This window comes from Onychomys torridus, chromosome 8 (assembly GCF_903995425.1).
Source record: "Onychomys torridus chromosome 8, mOncTor1.1, whole genome shotgun sequence".
NCBI classification, from domain to species: domain Eukaryota; kingdom Metazoa; phylum Chordata; class Mammalia; order Rodentia; family Cricetidae; genus Onychomys; species Onychomys torridus.
Genome location: NC_050450.1, coordinates 70,111,842 through 70,138,294, shown reverse-complemented (window position 1 = coordinate 70,138,294; position 26,453 = coordinate 70,111,842). Strand labels below are relative to the sequence as shown.

General features: G+C 46.2%; 1 protein-coding gene across 1 annotated transcript in view; it reads left to right on the top strand.

Moving 5' to 3' along the window:
- Nucleotides 1-26,453, top strand: part of Asic2 (acid sensing ion channel subunit 2) — a 1,075,866-nt gene that overhangs the window by 138,398 nt on the left and 911,015 nt on the right. The gene's annotated exons all lie outside the window — the stretch shown is intronic.

Below are 26,453 nucleotides of genomic sequence, written 5' to 3'. Positions count from 1 at the left end.
TCAGACCCCTGATGATGATGCATCCTTCTTGCCAGGTCCTCTGCCTCTTATAAAATGTTCTTATGACTCCACTCCTGAGTAAATCCTGTAGGCCCACCTCCTGGACAACTTGTAGGAAATACCAAATAAAGAACACAAGTTCATTTGCTTTGAACAAAAGGTTCTGTGCAGAAAAGGAAATCCAATCTCATGTCCAAATTGTTCCTAATAAGCCCACAATTGGCAGTCCTGGTGATGACCCTCTCAGGCTGTAATTGTGTGAAAAATGGATGTCTTCCCACAACTAAGACGAAAGACCAAATCTTCTCCCACTAGGTAGTGGTTAATAATCTCATTAAGTTATTAATGAAGTTAGCAGAGCTTCCTGCCTTGGTTGGCAGGAAATAGCAGATGAGGCTGTTTTGTGGAACTCTTGTGGAAGCCAAGAGTTCATTACATTTGGATTTTTCTTGCTTGCCAGATTATGTTCCCCTGGAGGCTAGACCCTGTGAGACACCATGCAGATGGACCACATGGGGATCAGTTTAGGTAGGTGTGTGTGTGTGTGTGTGTGTGTGTGTGTGTGTGTGTGTGTGTGTGTAAGTGTGTGTGTAGGTATGTGACTAGAGGCTGTGTGGACTGGGAGAGTTGGAGCAAATGGTTCATTGAAAGGCAAGTGACAGGAGCATTCAATGTGGATCAAGAACCCTAGAACTCTGGCCTGTTGTCCCCAGCTGGGTGACTTGGCCAAGTTCATTTCCTTCTCTGATGTGTTTTCCATATCAGCAAAGCCAAAGAGGTGTTTGAACCAAGTAACTCTAAGAGCTGTTTCCCACCTTTATTATTCTAATCCTCACAGTGGCTGATCAGTTCAGAGGGAATAAAAAGCTTTCTCTTCACAGGTCAGCACCAAGCTTCACACCAATCCACTCATAAAAGTGTAATCTGACATTTTCATTATACTCATATGAGCCCTCCCAAATGACATCACAGATCGCCTATGTGTTTTAAAAGCTGTTTGACTTGGATTCTAGAAAATTCTATGTTTCCAAATCAGCTATTCTTCATCCTCTTACTCTTTTTTAACATCATGACCTAGAAATTTGGGGTTAAGATAGGGGGGTGGCATTTCCTTTTGTCTCTGAATTAATGTCTTTGAACTAATAAGTATATGCCATCATTCATGGTTAATTCATTTGGAAAATTACTATGTGTGTTTAGTGCTTTGGGAGAGATGTGGCATTCTAGCTGCTTCCTATCAAAGTGCTCTAGGCAAAATGAATTACTCCCGCCTTGACATCCCCTTTACACCTCTCATCCAGCTCTTCCCAGACTGCATTCTGGCTGGGTTTTCTAAGTGTCTGTCCCCTGCAAGACACCCCCGAGCCTTCCAGGGCAGTCGTTGTATCTTATTTCCCACAAATTTCCCTTTCCCATTGTGTCTCACCTGTAAATGTTTGCACAGCTAAACTGAGTTGTGCTCCTTATGGGAAAAGGAAGAAGGCAATGGACTCAAAATTTATTTGCAGAGACTGTGAGTCTTTCATAGGACTTTTCCTCACCCAAAGTAACCAAGCTGATGCTTTATCTGTTTCCTCTACTCAGCTGTTTCCCAAGTCTACACAGTGAGGTCCAAGGGCAACCCTGTGGTCAGTCTCAATTGCCCAAGATCCTTAAAAATAAAACAAAATCAAAAGCTAGTGTTTGCTGAGTAAGCATTCACATGTCCAAACCTATGGGGGCAGTTATCCTTCTAACTACCACACCGCGTTATGCAGAGGACATTAGAATACTTCCCTCCACGTTAGCCTTTTGTTTCCTTGGCTAAACATCTGAGAAAAGGAAAGATGTATTAGTGTTCACAGTTCCGGAAACTCCATCCTGAGAACAATTGTGCTCATTGCTTCAGGCCTGAGGTGAAACAGAGCATTATGATGACAGAAGAGCCTGTTCACCTCATGGTGGCCTGGAAGGAGGGATAAAGACAGAAGAAAGAGATCTTGAGAGACATACACCCCAACAAGCCCCCACCTCCTAATAGCCCACTCAAGATGAATTCATGATCCAGTCACCTCCTAAGAATGTCACTAGCCAGAGTCCATGCTTTTAACACATGAACCTTTTAGGGGAACACATCGTACCCAAATGGTAATATGCCTTTTCTCACTGTCCCTCTTTCTCCTTCTTTTCCTATCCTCAGAATGGTTCATTTTCCTGGTCAATATCTTTTCAATATGTTCTTTAACAGAATCAAGCCTATACTTCAAGAACAAGAAAAGGAAAAAGGTCCCAGTCTTTTGTCAAGGAACAATGATCTTGTTTGTGGTGGTGTCATTTAAACCTCAAGATGGCTTCCTTCATTTTACCACTGAGTGACCTGAATTGTCCTTTTAAGTCCATTGCTGAGAAATGAAAGTGTGGAACTGGATCTGAGGTGTGTCTACCCATTGTATGCCTTTTCCTGGGGAAGCATGAATAAATTCACCTCAGATATAGCACAGATGACAGACCCAAGAAAAGATTCTACCCAAGTCTAGCTTAGTGGACAGGTGAGTTTACTAGGGCTATTTATAAGAGTGCAGGTAAGGGATTCCAGAAGCATGAATGACTCAAGAACAGCAGCATCACCAAAAGCCCACTCTAGCCTGAGTGATGACTCATGAAAGCAGCATCCCTTTGGGCTCCCCTGAATAGCCTTCAGAAAGCTCAAGAGGTCAGCAGGCTTCTTTTATCAGCAGCTATTTGCTGATTGTATAGTCTTGGGGAAGAGCCTTGTGAAGCTCCTGGATTTCAGAAGCTTTCTGAGTCTTGTGAGTTGTATTTACTCCCTGAGTCTTTAGGAGCCTGTCTCCTTCATCTTTCAGTTTTGAGGCAATTTCTGTACAACACAGTGCTGTGGGCACAGAGCTCTGGCCAAGCCTCCTTGACTTCATGCAGGAAAAGCCACTCTGTCCTTAGGAGCTGTGATCTCATTTCTTACACTATTTTCCATAGTGCAACCAAGGCAGGGCAAATCCTTCAGTTCTGCAAGAACCTGTGTGGCATCCCTGCCCTGTGTTCTGCTTTCATATGGAGCTTACGGATCAAACACACCTGCATGTCTTGTCTAACTTAGGCTTCACATCCCTTCAGGTGGTCTCTTCTTCCCTGCAAACCCAGGGATCTCCTTGCTCTTGAACATATCGTCTCCATTCCCACTCCATGTTTTCCTACTGCTGATATCATCATAGCTCTCCTAGCAAGGGAAAACCTTTATTAGTCACTCAGGGTGGATTCTCTTTAATGTTGGGTTTCCCAGAGCACTGCCCATGGTAAATTCCTTGGATTTATTAAGAAGACATGTTGGGGGGGGGGACTGGTGGAAAGTAAGGAAATGGGGATGGCCAGGACAGATAATCCAGGTATGGGAGCAATTTGGAACAAAGGCCTGCCTCAGCCTGAGGGATAAGACAGTTGGGAAGTGTAAATCACAGCTCAGAAGGAGGCTGGGTTTCCCCTGCTGGCAGACAGAAGTTGCCAGATCCTAGGAGTTCTCTGGGGAGAATGGCCAAGTGGATGTCATTGCCTAGTGGGTCACCGGAAGCAACAGAAGAAAAGCCATGAGGGAGGGCTGGGAAAGAGGCAAAGAGAAATGACAATAATAGGAACAAGCTGAGTGAAGGATTGGAAGTGACAGCTAAGGCCAGTATCTGTGATCCACAAGTATCCTCATTCCTTTGCCTCAGTTTCTCCAACTGTTCTTACATTGTGCTTGTATTGTGATGACATATATAGGACTGATAACCAGTAGGCAGTCATCAAGTGTTGCTTGCTTTGGAAGAGGCTTGCTTTTCTGTGTACATGTGCATACTATGCACACATTCCATATCACATCTGCCATACTATCTTATATGATATGATACTACTGAAGTTTATAAACCTGTTATATTCTTTCTGCCTCAGTCCTCTGCACATGCTTCATCTCTTCCCATTTCCTTCTTGCTTAAAGAGTGCTCACCAGGTGTCTCCTTTGATCTCCTGGCTTCCCTGTCTCAATACCATGGTGGGGGGCAGTTCCCTTGTAAATGACCAACTGCCACAGGGTTTTGACTATCTCATCATCTTTTCGAGCATTGAATTGTTACTTGTTTTCTAAAACTGCGTGTATTGAAACACACAAAAATCTCATCTACATTAGAACAGATTGCCTTTTGACTTTTAGATCTCTGGAGTCTAAGGACATGTTCAATGAAGACCTGAGTAGATGAAGGCATGAGTGGACACCAGTGCTAAGCCCACCAATGATCAAGCAGAATTTATTGCTTCTGGTGTGTCCATTCAGTAGGTGCTCAAACACCATCTGAATGGCTGGTTAATGGGCTACCAGGTTAAAGGTGATGGAGGGGTTGGAGATATGACTCAGCAGTTAAGAGCACTTGCTGTTTGTTCTAGAGGACCTGAGCTGGTTCCCAGCATCCATGTCAGGCAGCTTAAAACCTTCTGTAATTCCAGATTCAGAGCATCTGACACTTCTGGCCTCTGCACATACCCACATACACCTACACACAGTTATAAATAATATGAATAAAATCCTATAAAAAGGATACTGTAATGAGCTTCCTAGGTGGAGCTATATTTGTCAGGCAGGTCAGAATTTCTCTGGCTCAAAGGTTCACCCTACATTAAATAAAAGGGTTGAACATGGTGGCCTACAAGACCATTTTAATGTCTGGTAACCCAGTCTGGGTCATCTGAGGAAGCAGGTGGGAGAGGGGTATCAGGACACATAGAGGCTGCAGGCAGCGCCTTGTCATCAGTAGTGATACCATAAGAACTGGGATGCATCAGAGCCCTGGAAAGCTAAATCAAAGTCTGGGGTGATATGCTGAAGGGCCTTGGCTTGACCTCAGGAGCAAAGGCAGCATAAACTGGAGTCAGTGCTCAGTATCAAATCATGGCCACTTGCTCTCAGGACAGCAGGTGGCATGTCTGACACTTTTTCTTCCCTGATACTGGTGTAAGTGACTCAGCTGCTCCATACCTATATGATCTATGGCCAGTTAAAATGTTACACCACTGACTGATTCTGTATAAAATGAGGTCCATCTGTAGGTTTGTCAGAAGTAAATTGCTTAATCCATGTAAGGTACTTAGTAGGATGACCAGCAGAGTAACAACTTGGGTTGTGATGGTGACTGTTCTGTCATTGATGTGGCTACACACAATAATGGGGAAGACATTCGGATTAGACACATGGACACAGATTCCAGGTTGCTGGTCCTGTGCTGCCATGTTTAGCATGCTGCTCCACAAATTTTCTATGTTGACATAGCTATAGAGTCTGGCCGACCTCCCTCAGAATCCCAGGTCTCTAAACTACTTAATCTCCAAAGCTCACACTCTTGTTTGTATAAAAGAGGATTAAGGCTCACCAGGGAAGACTGCTCTGAGGGTAACTGCAATCTGTAGAATGTCTGTTGTGGATAGGCATGGTGGGAAACCTGGTGCTCTGCTCCCTGGCAGCATCTGGCTCTTTAGGGAACAGCAGGCACTCAGAGTCCTTCCCAGAGCAGTGTCGCAGATCTCAAGAAAACTCGACACTGTGGATAACAAATGTGTGGAACTCATCAGCCTGAAACCAAGCAGGGATGAATCTAAACAGGCCTAGAAGGACTGAGGAAAAGGGATTTAAGTCTGGATCCTTGGTGCATTATAGCTGACTTTCCAAGAAAATGTGCATCAAAAATCCATCAAGCCAAGGGGCTCCATAGTGGAAGAAATCAAAAGACACTCCTCTCTCTCTGTGGTTAGATGTTTTCAGGGAGTGATGCCGGATGCTCTACCTGCAGAGATCTTTGTTGGCAATTCGGTGGGACACTTGATCAGCCAGGGCTCACAGCCTGTGCTGTCAAATGCCAGGTGCTCTTCCAGGCACTTGTCATATAGTAATGGACAAGGAATGTTCTTCATCCTCATGGGGCTCACAGTTCCAAGGGAGAGATATGATAAGCTATAAACAGTAAATTAGAAAGCAGTACTGTGTAAAGAAGAATCACAAATGGCTGAAAGACATTTAAAGAAACGCTCAACATCCTTAATCATCAGAGAAATGCAAATCAAAATGAATCTGAGATACTACCTTACACCTGTCAGAATGGCTATGATCAAAAACACTAATGACAGTCAAGGTTGGAGAGGATGTGGAGCAAAGTGAACACTCTTCCACTGTTGGTGGGAATGCAAACTTGTACAACCACTGTGAAAATCAGTAAGGTTGTTTCTCAGAAAATTGGGAGTCGAACTACCTCAAGACCCAGCCATACCACTCTTGGGCATATACCCAAGGAGTGCTCAATCATACCATGAAGATACATGCTCAACTATGTTCATAGCAGCACTATTTGTAGTAGCCAGAACCTGGAAACAACCTAGATGCCCGTCAACTGAAGAGTGGATTAAGAAAATGTGGTACATATACACAATGGAGTACTGCTCAGCAGAGAAAAACAATGACAGCATGAAATTTGCAGGCAAATGGATGGAATTAGAAAAAAAAAATCATCCTGAGTGAGGTAACTCAAACCCAGAAGGACAAACATGGTATGTACTCACTCATAAGTGGATTCTAGATATAAAGCAAAAAAAAACCAAAAAACAAAAAACCCAATCAGACTGCAACCCACAGAACAATAAGGCTATATATATAGGGGGGGGGGGGGGCTTAGAATGACTGTGGCTTATAATAAGTTTTGGTTTTACTCAAATTACTGAGCAAGCCTCAATGAAACATTTCACTATTAAGATAAGAATTTATACTGTATTAAGCTGATAATAGAAAAATAAATTAATTAATTGATTTTTTAAAAAGCAGGGGTTGGGGATTTAGCTCAGTGATAGAGCACTTGGCTAGCAAGTGCAAGGCCCTGGGTTCAATCCTCAGCTCAAAAAAAAAAAAAAAAAAGCAGTACTGTGTGTGTTAGGGTGGAAATGTGTTGAACAATATATCACATCAATAAAGGGTCTTTGTGAATTTGGGGTCTTTGAAAACGTTGGGGACAAGCAGATCAGGTCATGAAATTCCACAGGGTGGTCAGAGCATTTACATCTAGACTCTGGGAAAAGGAAAGAGATGAAAGAATCAAAACACAAGGGTCCATATGCGTACGTGTGTGTGTGTGTGTGTGTGTGTGTGTGTGTGTGTGTGTGTATACAGAATCCTGGGAAAGGCCCCTTTGTGCCTTGTGCCTTGAATAATAGAAACCAATAGGCTAAACACCGCTGGGTGTCTGTAATGGTTCCTGGCAAGTTAGAATGACGCTCAAGTCATCTTGCAGATGGGGACACACTGGTCCCCTTCCTGCCATGCAAGGCCAGTTTGATGAAACATCTGTGAGCTGTCCAGCTTGGCTGCCTCCAATGGACCTTTGGAACAAGTGAGAGAAGCATAATTCTTTCCTCAAGAGAAGAAGAATCCAAAGATACAGCACCCACATAAAGCCATATTCCTAAGAGGCTGAGGCAGAAGGATCCTAAGTTCAAGGCTAGCCTGGGCAAGTTAGTGAGCTGTTCTCTCAAAATAAAGAGAGAGGAGGGCTGAGAATGCAGCTCAAGAGCAGAGTTATTGCAGGCATGTGTGAGGCCCTGGCCTTGACCCTAGTGCCACCAACCAGAGAGGTGTATTTATTAAGCATCCTTCCTGGCCTCCACTTCATTAGATGTCAATTTCATTCATGAGTCCCAGTTGTAACCACTCAAAATATCTCTGGGGGCAAAACTGGCCCCACCTGAGGGCCATGGAGCCCTGCCTGACTCCTTGGTCCAGAAACAGAGACTACTGGCCAGGGAACACACACTTGGCTTCCTCTTCCAAATGCCTCATAAGAAGTTGGCAGCCTGGGTGGACTCAGGGATCCTGGGTGGCTCTCCACAGAAACCAATTCCACTTCAGTGGTGGGACCTGGCACTGTCTACCTACTTTTGATGCTGATCCAGGGTCGTGTCCAAAGCCTGAAGGCAATGGGGAACAAAGCCAAGTGGCTGGTTGGGATTCCACCAAACTGAGCCCTTTTCTAGTGGTTTTGGCTGTCGGGACTCATGTTGATTTATTATTACACTTTAAAAAACACTGAAATTTAAATCTCATTCAGGAGACTCTGCTCACCAAGACATAATTAGGAAAAAATGACAGAGGTAGTAAATATGTAATAATTCTTCCCTTAATGCCTTCTACTGGTATTCTCCATCCACCCGCATAACCCAGGACACAAGCCTGTTCTCTGAACTCACTGGCCACAGGAGACTAACTCCCATTGTGCACTTACACTGTGTGTGGACAGCCTTTCACACACAAGTTCATGTGCATGGAGTCTGCTGAACTGGGAACACAAACACACATGTGTTCACACACTCACAGCTCTGAATAGCATCTTCTGGATAGACTGGAGGACTCACACTGAATCACTGATTGGCCACTGCTTCATGCACATACCGTTGAGATGAGTGCCATGCCTACACCCTACCAAAAATCTGTCCCAAATGAGAAGGTTTTGAGTACACACGTACACACACACACACACACACACACACACACACACATACACACACACAGGTGATTTAGGAAGTTAGAACCATGTACACATGAGCACAGGCACACACACACACACACAGTGTTCAGAGATGTCAAGTGACTGGCCTGAAGTCACAGAGCTATTAAGTAGCTAGCCTACTGCCTTCTACTTCTGTATACAGTCTCCTCTCAAAACACACTTCCCAAAAGATGTCATCTCAGGAATGACTTCTACTCAGTGTCTCTCCTCCAGCAGCTGAGGGAGGGGTCCCTTGCAGAGCTGACTCCTCCAGCCAGAACCAGTGGCATAAGTCACAAGGTGACCCCCAGGTCCATTAAGAAAACAGGCAACACTGATGTCCCCCAGTAGCCATCTCCAACCTCCGTGCCCAGGAAACAAGGCCAGTTAATTGCAGGGTGATCGCCATGTTCTTGCAGAGCATTTAACGTAGCGTGTAATTGCAGGGTAAACACATACAGGGCTATTTCCAGCTCCCAGCCCAAGGCTGTGCCTTGCAGATATTGACGGCAGAGGAGTGGCTGGGGTGGTTCAGAAGTGATGGGTCCAAGCCCAAACTGGGTCAGCCTCAAGCAGCCCTCTTCTAGTTTCCAACTGGCCAGGTACATAAGATTTAACAAGCTGCCTTGCTTTAACTCATCATGTCTTATTTTGGGGGGACTGCAGACCCTGACAGTGGAGTTGTTAAGATGTCTAGATTTGGGATCAGATAGGCCTGGTTTTATACAAATATTCTGTTACTTAGTGACTATGTGACTTTCCCTAATTTGTTGTACCTCTCTGAGCCTCAGATTCCTCATCCATACAATGGGCATAAAAACACATCATAAAGTCTGATAGTAAATGAAATAATGCATGGGAATGCTGAGCAAGGTACCTGATGTACAGGTATGCAGCAGGGACTGAATGTCAGCAAGCCCTTCCTGCTGTCCATTCCCTAGTCTTCCATTCTGTTCTTGCTCTTGCTTGAAGTTTCATAGCTATTAAATAATGAAACCCATATGTGATCCCAGGTCTGTCTGATGGTGACTACCACATACTCTTTTCTTTAGAGGCCCTCCCTCTGTCCCCTGCACAATTGTGCAGGAAAAACAATACCTTAACATTTCCAATCTCAGTAGACCTGGGATTGAGTCCTGGCTTCATCACTTGCTTGCTGTTTCCCCATTAAAAAGCACAGGACTTGGTTTTCTCACTTGCTGGATGAACATAGTAAAGTTGGCTGATCTACCAGTTGTCTCAAAGGTCAAGTGGGATGGCTGTTCTGATGGTCCTGGTGTGTTGTGGTCAGATAATGATGTTTCCTTGTTCAGGCTTAACTATGGTATAGGTTGCCCTCCTGAGACAGAACCTTGCAGTGGGGTTTTGCTGGTAATGGGTTTGCAAAAACGACTTAAGACCACATGTGCACTGGGATAGAGGGAAGCAGGTTGGGCAGAGGGAAGAGCTTGTGAGATGCTACCTCAGTCGATATGCAGCCAGTTCTATGGGCAAGACTGGATACAGAAGATCTTCAGGGGTTCACGCTCTCCTATAGTCTCACTGCTCAGTTATCCCATGGGATTTTCTAGGCAGGAGGCAGATCTTGGGTTAGGCTACTCTCTGCTCCTGGGGATGAGCGCTAGGGGCTAAATGAATGGGGATTTCCTTTACTCAAAGGATCTAGGAGGCACCACAGCAGCTCCACAACCTTCTGTCAAAGCTCACCCATTCTCCTAAGACCTCCATACTCTCCCATGCCCAGGGCTCTGCTTTCCCAAGCCTAGCCTCCTGCCCCTTCCTAGGGTGGCTCTTCCTGCTAACCCCTTGCACGATTTTCCTTATTCTACTCTTTGCCAGACACAGAGTATTTACAGACGTGGATGCCGGCCAAGTGGCAGGGCCAGAGACCCATGGCCAACCGTGGTTCCTCTTCTTGGCTTAGATAGGTCTCCATGGGTCCTTAGGCTCTTGTGTTCTGAGACATGAAGCTATCCCTGGGGTGGGCTTTGCACCTGTGTGTTTGTGGACCCAACCACTAATACTTCTCCAAGTGGCCTTGTGTTCCCCATCTCATCTGGTTTCATTATCCTGATTTTCATGTTCTCTGACTTGGCTGGAAACCCACACTCCTTGGTGCTTCTGTTTGAGAATCTGTGAGGCTCACACGGGCTAGAGAGAAAATCAGAATCCCAGGCATACTGAATGTCTTGGACATTTACTATGGCTCTATCATGTAGACGAAGAAGAAGGGAGATGAACAGAAATGGAGCATGTTGGCTACTAGATGCAGACAAGACAGAGGCTCCCAAATTCCTCAAGACAGAGACTGTGTAAGGTAACTTGGAGGCCTCAAAGCCCCAAAAGAGAAGGAGCCTGGCTCTTTGAGGTCAAGGGAAGCCCTTGATTAACTTTGTATTCCAGTAGAAAAGTGGTGTCCTCTCTAGCCTCCAGCTTTCCCACTGGCCACGATGGCACCCCCTAGTTTCAGAGGAGTCATGCAGAGGAGGTGGCATGCTGGGGCAGAGCTGGAGAGGCTCTCACAGGAGAGTCAGGTTTGTGTCTTCTCCCAATACATAGGGCCTTTCTGCCCCCCTCTTACACAGAAAGGACAGAAGAGGACAAGTGGGTGGAACCCCAATGCTGGCACTGGAGTAGGCTTCATGGAAGAGGACATGGAGGGGACACTGAAGTGAGTGAAGGCCACTCTGGCCTTAGTGGAGCTTGTCTGGACAGAGATGGTAGGCACATGGTCTCCACTGGCCTCACTCACTGCCAGCCTTCCCAAAGTGGTTGTGAGTCTCTGATGGGCACCAAGAAGGTTGCAACTGGTCCTGGAGTGTGAGGAAAGAAGGAACAGGCAGGATGTGGGAGGTGGTGTGAGAAAGCCCATGTTCTTCTAGGAAGTCAGCTCTGGCAGGTTGGCTTAGTGGTCTGGACCAGGTGTCAGAGGAGTCTTGCCCGTGGTCACTATCTACCTCCTCTCCTGCTCATGGTAATGGATACAGAAGAGGTGGTCCCTAGGGGAGGCCAAGGTGCCAGCATTGGCTCTGCTTGAAGCTGTCACCAAGGTGGCAGTCAGTCACTGTCCTCCCCCTTCCATATGAATCACAGGACTTTCTGGGAGGAAGGCACTCCAGGCAGTCTTGCAACACATACCTCAGCCCCTTCTGCTACTCCTGCATCTCCTAGGTCCACAAAGGAATGGTCCAGGTGGCATCTGCACAGGGCTGGCCCCGTATGATGCTCAGATTCACTCAGATTCATAAGTGTGCTTAGCCTGGCACACTTATGGGTGGGCACCAGCACTGTTGGCAAAGTAGGACTGTGACAGGACTTGCCTGGCTGATTCCATGCCTAGTATCTCATGGCTGGCTGTGAGTCTGGCCCATTGAGTAGGCACAAGCCTGAGAATGTTATATGCAAGTAACCAGCATGTTGGAGCCTGGCTCGCCCTCATTTTTAAAATTTTTGTTTGTTTATTTATTTATTTGGAATAGGATCTCATGTAGCCTAGGCTGACCTCACACTCACTCCATAGCTGATAATGTCCTTGAATTCTGGATCCTTCTGCCTCTGCCTTCCAGTGTGAGGATCACAGACATGCATGGCTCCCTGCCCTCATTTCACAGTTGAAGACACAAGTACAGAGAAAGGGCAGGACTTCCCAGTCATCAGACAGCCAAAGCTAACTGGGTCTTTACTCAGATACTCTGGTCTTCTGTTCCACATGGCCCTGGGTTCCACACCACAGAATCAGCCCATTTCTGCCTTTAGGTCTCTACGTAGATGTGGCTGGTCCTCTGGGTCTCTGTGTCCATCTCCTCCTCTGGCTGCTCACTCAGGCTACTGTGAATTCTCTAATCTCACCGTGTCTCTTGCAATTCATGAAACTCTTCCTTTAAAAAAAAGCTACTGTATGCTTTCATTGTCCTGGTGCTGTTATATCAGTACACGCCACACAAGTGCATGCTCTATGTTGAACATAATCCCAACACACACTCATGACCTCCTTCCTTCTCCTCATCCAGTTAGACTCCTTTGTTCCCTAGACCAGTAGTTCTCAACCTGTGAGTAATGACCCCTTTGGGGGTTGAACAGTCCTTTCACGAGGTTTACCTAAGAACATCACAAAACACAGATGTTTACACTACAATTCATAACAGCAGCAAAAACAGTTATGAAGTAGCAATGAAGATAATTTTATGGTTGGGAGTCACCACAACATGAGAAACTGTATAAAAGGGTCACAGCATTAGAAAGGTTAAAAACCACTGCCCTAAACAGTTTCCTTTCTCCTTTCATGCTCTACGCATACACATGATTTATCCATATAAAAATCTCGGAACCACATGAGAGAGAAAGCACATGCTATTTGTCTTTCTGAGACAGGTTTAATTCACTTAACATGATTATCTCCAGTTGTATTCATTTTCCTTCAAACAACATAACTTTGTTTTTCTTTATGGCTGAAAAAAGTCTATCTATTTTCTCTATGCATTTCTCCGTAGCTGGATACCTAGACCGGTTATACAACTTGGCTATTGTGAAGAGTATGACATTAAGATCTGACGAGCAAGTGCCTTGGTGGTCATACTAATTTGGAGTCCTGGTAAATACCCAGGAGAGATGTAGCTAGGTCATAGGAAAGATCTACTTTTAGGTTTTGAGGAACCTCCATACTGACTTCCATAACGGCCAGAACTAATTTACATCCCCACCAACAGTGTGTAAGGGGTCCTTTTTGTCCTTGTCCTGGTCAGTGTTTAGTTTTTGTTTTCTGAATGACTGTCATTCTAGTCGGGGAGAGATGGACCTCAGTGTACTTTCAGTTTGCTGTTCTCTGAAGGCTGGCGAGGTTGTATTTGTTCATGTGTTCACTGTCTATCTGTACTTCATCATCTGAGACTTGGATGCTCATTTCATGATCCCACTGACTGATGGGCTTGTTTGGGTATTTAGGTTTTTGAGTTCTTTGTATAGTCTTGATACTAATTCTCTGTCAGATATTCAGCTAGTAAAGACCCCCTTTCATTCTGTTAACAGTTTCATTTGATGTGCAGACTCGCCCTCCATAGTGCTCCCATTTCTTTAGAAATCCTGTCTCACTTGTATACCTACACCTTCAGAAAGAGCCTGATGTTTCTGAACATTTCATGGTGAAGACAAAAGGATGCAGTTAAGAGGAGTAGCTTCCTGATTGTATTAAAATCCATGAAGTTCACGACTTCCATCTCTGTCTGCTAACCAGCTGGATATCAGTACTTACAGAAAAACCCTCCTAAAAGGCTTGGATGCAGGCAGGTGGAAGCCCAGAACCAATGTCTCCAGCAGCTGGACCCTGAGCAGCATGGGGAGAGCACAGCTGACAGAGACTTGCCAAGCCCTGGATAGAAGGATCTGGACTTGGGTGGGTTCTGAGTCTCAGTCACAAATATTCATATACCTGCCTGCCCCATCCCAAGAGGAGACAGGTAGGTGCAAGACTGTATTTTCTGACCCACAGTGCCAGAATGATGGCTTTGGATTTCCACGTCACACACAAGCATTGAGTTGGCAAGACCAGGACATGCCATGAGCCATCCAGGCACTGGCTCACACCAGGCTTCTAGGGCCAGGAAAGTACACTGACTCTGAGTCCTCTTTCCAAGTCTGTTCACCCAAACACAGGAGTGCCATACAGGGCAGGCCTTCTCTTTTCCTGGAAATGTCAGTGTTACAGCTGCCTGCTGCAACAGACCAGCAAACACAGATGTCATCAAGGAAAACCAGAGCCTTCCTCAAACACAGATGCTGGGTAGAGGGGAAAGGGCACTAAAAGGGCATAGGTTGTAGAGAAATGTGAGAGGCTCTCAAAGGAGAAGACCATATAACCTAAAGCTATGTGACATTGGAAGAGAAACCATGCACTGCAATGCCTGCACAAGGTGAGCACTCTGTCGGGATTTTTTTCCCTTTGAGACAGGGTTTCTCTGTGTAGCTTTGCACCTTTCCTGGATGTCACTCTGTAGACCAGGCTGGCCTTGAACTCACAAAGATCCGCCTGGCTCTGGCTCTGCCTCCGGAGTGCTGGAATTAAAGGCTTATGTGCCACCACCACCCGGCCTCTGTAGGGATTTACTGGACCAATAAATGAGTGGACACAAAATCTAGAGACAGTTTGCATCCAACAGTTTTGTGTTTCTTCACCCTGGGTTCTTGAATTCCTTGCCCTTTTCTAAGCTTGTTCTGCAGCCATTTCCTTTCTCCTCAAGTGAGGCTCATTCTGACTCACAAGTCAGAGTAATGGAAACTCACAAGTCTCAGGAACTAAACTAAATTCAGAAGTATCAAGAAGTTCCTGAGATGTACGAGATTCACAAAGCCTGCCCAAGGTTACACAAGCAGCAAGAATTAATAGGGAGAAGACACGACACTCTTTGACCTGACCTTTCCAGGTACCTGTAAGTTGTGTACAGAGCACAAGTTTTCATGAATCATCACCCATGCTGAGGTGGGCTTACCCATGTTGGGGTGGGCTTACCCATGCTGAGGTGGGCTTACCCATGCTGGGGTGGGCTTACCCATGCTGGGGTGGGCTTACCCATGCTGGGGTGGGCTTACTCAGGCTGGGGTGGGCTTACCCAGGCTGGGGTGGGCTTACCCAGGCTTGGGTAGGCTTATCCATGCTGGGGTGGGCTAACCCAGGCTGAGGTGGGCTAACCCAGACTGGGGTGGGCTTACAATGACACAGTTGCCTTTGAGTCATTCCTGCTTCTGTAACTTCTTAACCACAGCCCTGTAAGAAACCCCAGTAAACTCATTAGTCCACTAAGGTAGCTCTGGGCAGCACTGTTTCTTTAGTCTGTCATTAGTGACATAACTGAAGTAGACAGACATTTATTCACATCTCTTATGAAAAGTCCTGTAGCAGAACTTCAAATTCCACTTCTGTGGGATGGAAACCCATAATATTCCCAGCCTTCATCATCAGACCACTGAGGCAATGTAGGGAGATGCAGCGAGAGTCTCTTGAAGAACAGCCATCCTATCCAGACATGGGCATGGTCAATCATTAACATGTCCCCTTCAGCCCTATCTGAGGGTAGCCCCCTTCCATCATCTGGATCTAACGTGTTTCAGCAGTCACTCGAAGTTAACTGGCTCAGGCAAAGCAGTCCATAGGAAATGTCCCTCGTGGCCCTAACAACCCTTCTCTCTCCTTGAAGTGTGGACCATCTCTCTGGGTTAAGTGTGCTTCACACCACTGTTTGCTGGGTGGGGAATGGAGACAGTAGGCCCAAACACAGCTGTGTGTCATTTGTATCAGAAATACCAGCGGCCAGCTGCTAGGCTGTGATGACATTCCAACAAGCCTTGTTGACATTCCAGAAGCATCACTACCACGAGGTTAAATTATAAGCTGATGATGACAAGCAGACACACAGGAAAATGTCAAGATTAGCATGGCTGAGCGGGGCACCCTCCTCCCTTTGGGCTCACTTGGGGCAGTCACACTCTTCACTCACTACCCACTCTTGGCCCCAGGACCACCTCCTTTTACAATTGGGGCTTTAAGGGCCTGGGAACAAGAGCGAGCATGTCCTGGAGTCTTCTAGCATCTGTCATAGTTTGTTTTCTCCCTGGCCACCTGATGCTGAGAAAACAGCCACATCCTGGTGGATCTGTGACCTTGAACTTATCATTCTCCTTCCATGTTCATCTGTGCATTGAAGATAATGACACACTCCTCTCAGAATGGCTGCAGAGCAAATGAATGCACAAATGTACTTTGTCAGACCCAGGGCTCAATGTTGTCCCTGACTCTGCTCTGTCCTTGAACCCACTTTGGAGTGCTCCAGCTGGAAGAGGGGCTGAGAAGATGAAACATGGATGGGATGGCTAAGCAGGTGGGCTTCTATCAGGAGTCCAGGTTGTGGGAACTAAGGAGAGATTGCAGAGGTGGGGATGAGGCCTGGGGGAAAGCCATCAGGGCCATGGGGACACAGAATTATGATTCAGAATGTACACTTAGATGTATGATGGGAAATTAGAGAAGCACAGTGCAGGCATTTCACAAGCAGACACATTTGACTGAAGGAGACCATTTCATCATACCATTTTAAAGTACCTTTACTGTGTTGTTCAGGTCCCTTGATGGTTACTTGAGAAAGGCAGTCAGGCTCACTTAAAGTTGACCCAAGCTCAGTGGAGCAGAGGGCTAAAAATGAGCCATGACATAGGATGGAGGAGATTTCAGGCAGAGGAAACCTGGAGGTGGGTAGAGATTTGGGGGCACAGTGTATATATAAAGGAATCCATCACCTTGATTGACCTTAAAGGTTGAATCCCAGGGGCTGAAGACTAGGCTATGAAGCTGGGAGGGATAATCACAGAAACTTAAAGAATGTCTTCATTCCACAGTCAGAAAAATGCCAGAGGAGATGCAGAGAAGGAAGAGTCAGTGGTATGAGACAGACCATGACAGAGCCGTGTGATGTAGGGCTGATCTGAGAGATAGAGTATGTAGGAGATACAATGATTGACAGAACCAGAGTGGAGGGATGAGTTCAAGATGTCTAGCTGAGTTGGACTTTGGTGGGCTGGCCTGGAACTCTCTTTACTATTTATGACTTTGCTTCTGTGGGAGCCTGAGTTATTACAGCCAGGAAATTGATGTACCAAATTGGTTTTCAGCTTCCTGTCCCATGGAGACCTGTCTGCACACATGCGCTCCTCTTCTTGGCCCTGACTCTCTTAGCCAACTTTGAATTCCCTTAGATGAGAGTGGTGATGATTCAAAGGCTGACCCAGGACAGGGTTCGAAAAGGGGTGAGTAGAAGGAAGGGGAAAAATCTGCACTGGAGAGATGGCCAGAAGAGTACCCTTTTGCATAGGCTACCATGTCTGCTTTTGTTCAGGCTCCATGATTCCATATCAACAAAGGGCTTCCCAGCTTGAGAGAATTGACAGGAACCAAGGGGAAGGATGGGAGACAGAACCCACAAAAATGAATAGCAGGAAAAAAAGCTCTCCATAAAATGAGAACAGAAGGCTAAAAAGTTCAGCATCCTTCAAGAGAAGGATGGAGGAAGGAGTTGTCCATGGACCTCCCTCAGTCTTCTCAGGGCAGGTTTATGGATAGCTAGATGACAGGTGTCAATCACTTTCACTCTCAGAGGCACTCAGTACAAATCAGCTTCCAGGAAAAGAGAAGCTGGCTTACCTAAGTCTCCTGTACACCTCTCAGGCCACACTCCCTGCGGGGCACACCCACCAATACTGCCAGACACTGGATGGAAGGTAGCTTCCAAGGAAAAATTCATACACACACATGGGGCAGGATTGCTGAACAGGCAAAGGCAGCTAGGTGGTCAGCGCATGCACACACAGAGACTCATGCATGGACATATACACACATGCACATACATGCATACACACTGCTTAGAGAAAAGCACAAAAGAATGGGGGGGCTCAGAGATCTTTGAATCTGCCCTTCTTTTCTATTGCAGCCCCTAACTCTGAAACTCAAGAACATGCCATGAATTACTCGCCCCCAAAAGACAGGCCAGCGTCACAGCTGCAGATGCCTGACTCTCAGCTCGGCATGCCCAGTTCCCAGGTTTCCCAGAGCACACAGACACTCTGAAGAGAAAAGAGGTCAAGAAAATACTTCAAGGAAATCAGTCCATTTCTCAGCTGGAATAACTAAAGCCAGATAAGTGGCTGAGAGGAGAGCTGAGCTCCTGATTCTTTGGAGAGTATGGGGGATGGCACAGAAGGCAGAAGGTCAGAATTCAGTCTGCTCTGGATGATGCACAGAGAGGCTCCCATGTCTTTAGCAACTATCTCCAACTATCCCCAAGCAAAGAGACAAGGTGTATGTGAGCCCCATGCAGCCACATGGGCACTGTTTGTGGTGTGTTCTCTGCTGGAACTGCCTGGAGGAACACAGCAAATGTGCTTATCGAGGGAAGGGCTGTTTGTAATCTAAGCCAAATCCTATTTGCTTTAATAAGCCTGCGTGTAAACACGGCTGTGGCTCCCACCCTGCAGCAGCTGGGAAAGATGAGCGAGAGGGTCCAGGCCACTGCTCTGTGTCTATATGTTCAGGAGGTCTTGTGAGCTGAAGTCAAATACACCCCAGAGTAGAGAGAGAGCTCAGAGTTCCATTGCATGTGAATGTTGTAATTGAAAATTAGAGCAATCATGTCTGAGATTTACATCCCTGCCCTGCTTGGCATCTAGAAATGAGAAATGGCCCAGTTGCCTACCATTGAGGTTCTCCCCTGTTGTGCAGAGCTGTTTCCTCTAGATTGAGACACTGCCTGAATGGGAACACTTGAGGAGGGAGAGGGGCTCATGAAACTGACAAGAAAGGTACGCAGGAACTCAGAGTTCTCAAAAAGTCCTCCAGTTACATAAACAATGAATAGTTGCTGGAGAGAGGAGCACCCTTGAGTGGTGACAGAAATTACCAGTAAGTTGTACCTTGTGCTGTGGTGGGACTTTCTGGCAATGCAGCTACCAGAGTCACTTCTGTTCCTGCAAGTAACTCTTCACTATTGGTTCACCAAGACAGACTTGGATGGAATGGTTGCTTTGGTGTGTTTCCCTCTGTCTGGGATGAACAGAAATAGACTCCTCAGGGACTGCAACCCTTCCACCACCATGAATGTCATGGCTTGGCCATTCTACCAGGCTTCTCCTGAACAGCTATTCACCTCTCCCTCCAGAAGCTAGCTCCCAGCTGTTTATAAAGAGATGACGGGGAATGTAGCCTCTAAGTGGATGATAGAAACCTGGTGGGGAGGAGGGAAACCCTGGAGACCAGAACTTCTAGGGGATATACACTCTGAAAGAGAAGTTTCTTATTCATGAAGATGAACCGAGGTCAGTGCTGCCTAGAGTTTCTGGGACCTTCAGGCTTAAATTCTTCACAAGGTACTGTCCCTATGCCCTACAAAACAAAACAAAACAAAACAAAACAAAACAAAACAAAACAAAACAAAAAAACCCAAACACCCAACCACCTCTCCCATTTCCTGAAACCATGTCTCCCATTCCCTCAAGACCAATCAGTCAGAAGCTGCCTCTGATGCCCATGCTCAGCCCTCACACCTCCCTGCCTTGAATGCTTAGCCCATTTGGAGTGGCACTATTAGGAGTGTTGCTTTGTTGGAGGAAGTGTGTCATCATGAGGGCAGGCTTTGAGGTCTTAGATGCTCAAGCTAGGCCTAGTGTGGCTCAGTCTTTTTTGGCTGCCTGCAGATCAAGATGTAGAGCTCTCAGCTCCTTCTCCAGCACCATGTCTGCCTGCACACCACCATGCTTCCCGCCATGATGATAATGGACTAAACCTCTGAAACTGTAAGCCAGCCCCAGTTTGATGGTCTCCTTTATAACAGTTGCCATGGTCATGGTGTCTCTTCACAGCAATAGAAACCCTAACTGAGACAAAGTAGTATCAGCACACTGGGATGTTGCTGGGACAGACCTGACTGTGTTTTGGGGAGGACTTTGGAATTTTAGGCTAGAAAAGCCACTGAGTGTCAGGAGCTCAGTGGGATGTTCTCTGGGAGCATGGAGGATAACAATGTAGAAAGCAGTGCAGAGGATAGCAGCCTGGCTTGTGGGCTTTCAGAGGGAAGTTTAATGACCCCTATCAGGGCCATTTGCCATTTTGATTTAAGATTCTAGGGTTCTGATTAGCTGGGGCTGAAGAATCAGCTGTGTTTAAAAAGATACTAGAACTACTAATGTGAAATGTTGCTTTGCTTGGATACTAGATGCTGGTCAGCTGGAGCTGCGAATTTAGTGGTGATTAAGAAGACACCAGCATCATTGAAGTGCTGGAAGCTGGAAGGGTTGCAATGGTTTGTGCTGGCTGCTCTCTTGTTTTGGTTCTTAGTATCTCTTCCTGGTCCCATTGCCTAGCTACCCACTCCAGTCTCCTTCAGTAGCTTCCAGGTCTTAGATTGCTGCATTGTGTTCTAGCTCTGTCCTTGTTGAGATGGTCTCAGCCCCCAGCCTCAAGCAGGAACTCCAGCAGCCATTCTCCCAAGAACATGCAGATTTTATGTATCTTCTTCAGGGGTTCCTTCTCCATAGACACTCACACCAAGGGCTGCCTATGGAAATTCCAAGCCCTGGGTACTCTGCCTATGCCTTTGGAAATTCCAAGCCCTGGGTACTCTGTCCATGCCTATGGAAATTCCGAGCCCTGGGTACTCATGCAGTCTGTCCATCCTCCAGTTACAGCCCCTAATCTGCGTAGAAGGAAATTGAGGGAAGAAGAGGAGGAAGGGAGAAAAGAAGGAGATGGAGAAAGCTTAGCAAGGCTTTTCTAGACCCTTCTTTGCTTTGGTACTAAATGGTCACGTAGCTTTTCACATTGCTATGACAAAATACCCAACAAAAGCAACCTAAGAGAGAAAAGGCATGTTTTGGCTCACAGCGTGAGGTTATAGTTCAGCATTTGCAAGGAAGTCATGGTAGCAGAGGCGTGAGGCAGCTGGGCCCATGTCTGCAGTGGGGAAGCGGTGTGAGGACACTGCTGGTACTCCATTATGCTGTCAGACCCCAGCCCATGGGATGGTGTAGCCCACATTTGAGGGCACAACTAATCCTTTTTGGAAATGCCCTCATAGACATGCCCAGAATTTTGTTTCCTGGGTGATTCTGAACCCTGATAAATTGACATTTGAAATCAACCATTATAATTCACTGTCCCTGGTGGGACCAGGTCCCCATAGGTGTTATGACACCTGAAGCTTGTGATGTTTAAACTCGTTTCCATCCTCAAAACTGATGTGTCCTATGTTCTCTTGTTGGGGACCAGCTACCCAGTGGGAGCTAGACTCACAAACCAAGGCAGGGGTGGTGTGAGGGCTGAGCACAGGCATCAGAGCGAGCTTCTCACTGGTGGGGCTTGAGGGGATGGAAGGCATGGTTTCAAGAAATGAGAGAGGTAGTTGGGTGATTGGGCTTGTTCTGTGGGGCGCAGGGACAGTCCCCTGTGAAGACTCTAAGCCTGGAGGTTCCAGAAGCTCTGGGAAGCATTGATCTCATTTTGTCAGCATGGATCTCAGTTCACCTTTATGAATAAGAAACTTCTCTTTCAGAGTTTAGAACCCTCAGAAGTAATAGTCACTAGTGTTTTCCTCCTCCCTACTGGGTTTCTATCACACCAGCTACTGATGCCCCTATCATCAAATGGTCATGGATCAATATTGTAAGTCCAGTTCTTTGCTGGGATCTGCAGGGGATTGCAACAGCCTTAAAGACATCTTCTAGTGTAGTTAATGGATATAATGTCTAATGCTGTCAACATCAATGATAATACTGTCTTGACATTTGTCGGTCTATGGTTTGTAGTATGGGTATCATTTTCAACCTCATTCAGCCTCCTGAAGCTCACACACACACACACACACACACACACACACACACACACACACACACACACATTTTTACATGAAGGGATTAGATGGAGGTGGGAGGATTCTATTCCTCTTCTCATGAGGTGGAGGCAAAGGTTGGTTGGGGGGCATCACTGGAGATTCCAAATGTGAAAACTCCTGTAACTCTAAGAGCCCTGGGCCTGGGGCTTATTATTATTTCCATTTTGTTTCTCAGCCTTGAATAAAAATGACTATTAAAGCTCACAGCTCCTATCCACCCAAAAGCAGCCTAGCATGTCACCTCCTTCTCCCTCTCCCAAGTAAGCCACAGATGTAGATAGTTGGAAACCCATCCTAAGGTCAAGGATTAAAGATATAAGTTTGAGTGCTCCCTCTGTAGAGTGCTGTGAGAGAGTCACAGAACACCTGATTCTCTGGGTTTTCGGTCAGTGTATGTATAGAGCTGTGTCCTGATGTGGTCAAGTAGTTCCAGAAAGTTCCTTTCAACCACCTTAATCATCTGTTTCCTCCTCATCTTGATAATGGGGAGTTTCCCTTCTCTATATGAGGAGCAGCACAGGGACCCCACAAACTGCTGCTTGCAGAAGCTGGTATGTGAGTGTGTATCTGTATGTGCATACACATGCACTTGAGTGTTTGTGTGTCAATATGTGTGTATGTGCATGCTCATGTATGAAATGTACTCCTTCGTCAGGCTTTGCACTGGCCAGAGCCCTTCCCCAATGCTAATTACTCCTGCTAGAGCCTCCTGAGGGTTGTAGAAGGGGCCAGGCCTAAGACAAGGTTTCTAGGCTCCTTGTTGCTTTTTTCTGATTTGGACTAGATGGGCCACTGTGCCAACAACCTCACAAACAAAAGAAGGAGGTTGGCATGACTCAATGCCCCATGAACTCTTCTCGATTGGCTCCTACAATTGCTGTGGATCCAGTCTGCTTGAACTCTGTGTGCTGCTGGGTATCCTTTGAGAAGTCTGCACATTGCATGGCATCCTGCAGAGAAGCAGAAATGAGTGGGCTGGGCCCAGGAGAAGTATCTGTGGGGCCCAAGAAGGCAGTCAGCAGGAGTGAGGCAGGACACCTGTCTTTGTGCCCAGCATTGTGGCAACATGCTGGATAGAGTTTCTGGCTCCTGCTTTTAGCAAGGATACCACCTGGGGAGAAGAACAAAGCAGGCAACTTGGAAGCCTTTTCTAGCATCCTCTCCATTTGCATAGGGACTGGCCTGAGAAACATTCCCAAGGGCCATGACAACCACCAAGTTAGCCTTAATTCTTCCAAAGTCTGCCTTAGGTGTTGGCTTCTGGTCCTTAAATGATAGTGGGGCTGCTGAATCCTATGGGTCTGTCCCTGGTTCATGCAGTAACTCATTTGACAGCATAATTCATTCACTAGCTCATTCATTTATCTCTTTGGACAGTACACAGTAGTGTTTGACTATTATAGAAAGTAAGCATTTAGTACTTGTTATCAACAGGGAAACTGAGACTCTAAGACACACATACACTAGTCTGAAGTTTTCTCCAAAGCACAGGGCTAAACTTAAAAATTCTAAATCCCAAATTGTTGGACACATTTTATGTTCCTTAGATTCACAAATTGTTTCTCAAGTGACTGCACTCAGCATCATTCTGGAGCTTTATATAAATGCAGGTGTTTGAGCTACATTTTAGAATGAGACACTATTTTTAGTTAGGGGGACCCTGGCATCTATATATGTAAAAGCTTACCTCTACCTCCCCTGCTTCCAACTGAGGCTGGTCATGCTTCCCTTAGCCCAATAAGGAGCTCAACTCCCCCTGGGGCAGGCTTGTTCCCCACTGTTGGTTTAGCCACCATGCCTGAATCCTCTTGCCGATTTCATCCAGGCAGGTTGTGCTGTGGGTTTTATTGCTTGTTTTATGGCTGGAGTTTCATGTCTTGCCATATGGTGAGTTCCTATAAGGCACAGAAGGAGCAGAGCCATGTGTAGGTAGATGGGCACTTCCTGGGCTGGAAGTACAAAGCTACCTAGCTGATGAGTCTGCCTCATCTTTAGCCGCTCACTAGAAGGGGTGGAGATGGAGGTGCCCTGGACTAAGTACAGAGGTGGGCCATTAAACACATGCATCCTAGTTGGGGAAGATGGGTCAGTCAGAAAAGAGTTTGCATCAAAGCATGAGGACCTGAGTCTGATCCGCAGAACCCACACCAAAAGTCAAGCATAGTGGTGCAGGCTTGGAATCCCAGCTTTGGGGAAGGTGAGACAGGTTGATGCTTATTGACCAGTCTAGCCTGCTTAGCAAGATCTAACCTGAAAACAACAACAACAACAACAAGGAGGTGAATGGTGCCTGGGGAAGGACATATGAAGTTGATCCCTGGCTTCTATGAATACCCCTACATACATGCACACATGTGTATACATACACACACACACACACACACACACACACACACATACACACACACACACACACACACACCCCTCAGCATATACAGAACATGCATCCTGGTGCCCTGCTCCAGTCTGTTACACTTTAGATTAGAGGATGGTTTAATCGCACCTGCTCCAAGCTCCCTCAGCTCTTACAGAGGCAGAAGTAGGGAAACTACAAATTGTGAACAGTGAATAGAGATTTCCACCAGGATCCTGTTGGGACAGACATGGGAACAAGGGAAAGGCATCATTTTCCTTCTGGATGGTAAGTGGGAAGGGATAGTCACTGGGCTGGTGAGGGTCAGACTTTTGTTTGTTCATTTGTTTTGTTTTTTGAGACAGGGTTTCTCTGTGTAGTTTTAGTGCCTGTTTTGGATCTCACTTTGTAGACCAGGCTGGCCTCGAACTCACAGAGATCCACCTGGTTCTGCCTCCGGAGTGCTGGGATTAAAGGCGTGCACCACCACCACCCAGCATGGGTCAGACATTCAACAAAGCCAAGGTCAGTTAACCTCGAGGACAGGAGATGCCACCCACTTCGGCAGAGTGAGTATGATAGCATACTTGAGTAGGTAGCACAAATTGAGCCCCTATTATGTATCTGACACACAGTAGGCCCACAGAAGAGCATAGCTAATGGTAAAAGTCCTAGGCTTATTACCTGCAGGGCCTTCATTTCTACAATAACAAAATAAGGATAATCTTAAAAAGACATATGAAGCTGAGCCTGGTGACACAGGCTTGGGATCCCAGCAAACTGAGGCAGGAGGATTGCCTGTTTATAATGAGTTCAAGGCTAGCTTAGGTGATTTAATAAGATCCTATTACAAAATTAAAAGTAAAAAGAGACCTAGATATCTATAGCTATATATATCTCAGTAGTAGAGTGTTTTCCTAGTGTATGTGAGGCCTCCAAATTTTATTAATAATTGAAATGAATAGGTAATACATCTGTTCCTGTCAACTGTAGGGCCTGGGCAAAAACAAAGCGTGGGCCTCCTGTTTCAAAAGTCATTATGATTTCAACCAGGTCACATCACAGTAAACAGTGAACCAGGCATGCAGGGCACTGAGCAATTACACAGCTCTCACATACTCTTTCTATCATAGGCTTGTGGAGAAGGGTTCAGGGATAATGCCTGTGCTGCGCTTTTGGCCCTGGTTGCCTCTACTACATCTACTAATTAAGCATGAGTCACATCGAGGGAGCTGTGAGCTACCCACTATGCTGAGACATGTTTGAGGGAGGAAGAGCTAGATAGAGCCTACGTATTACAGAGTCTCCAGCAGTGGGCTGAGGAGGCTCCATAAGGAAAGAGGAGGAGGACGGCAGACTCTCCGGCAGTCCCCCAAGTGGATCTACAGTTATAAGTAGAACTCCGAGTGGGGAGTGGGGTGGGCAAGCAACTTGGGGAGTTGCCTGGATGTGGGTGACCAGAGACAGGAAAGAAAGCAATAGGGGACATCCCAGACATCACTATGGCTGATCAGAAGAGAGATGTGACTCATAAAAACAGGGTGTGGGGAGAGGATGACGGAGAACTATTTCTGGCCGCAGCATCACTACTGACAGATCCATACAGAGGGATGTGGGGCCTGCCCTTAGAAATCAGGGGGAGCACAGTCCAGATGTTAAGACTTGTGGTGTGTATGGTTCAAGGAAACTTGTGGGGGTGATGGTTGATGTTTCAGGAGAGATGTAAAAACCAGCATAGAGTGTATTTCCAGATTTGCTGGGGACCAAGCAGCCAGAAATCAACACTGTACAAAGTTAATTTGAAAAACTTAGAGCTGTGAACTCATGTGGGGAAAGAGATGAGCAGAAGATGCTGTTGTTTCTGCAGAAACCCCTGAGTCTTTCTGACCCTGGGTCTTTTCATCTGTGCAGTGGGTGCTATATCCCCCAGTTCATGGAGTAAATTCACTTGAAGTAGGAAGCCACATAGAAATGCCTTCTCTTCACAAGAGGTCCCAAGCAATGGGTAACACCAGGCTTTCCCTTCTCGTTTCAAATCCTGATCCTTGGTTTTTTGTTGTTGTGTTTTTGTTGTTGTTGGTTTTTTTTTTTTTTTTAAGTGAGTTATATTTTACAGTGTTGCCCAGTCATTCAGGT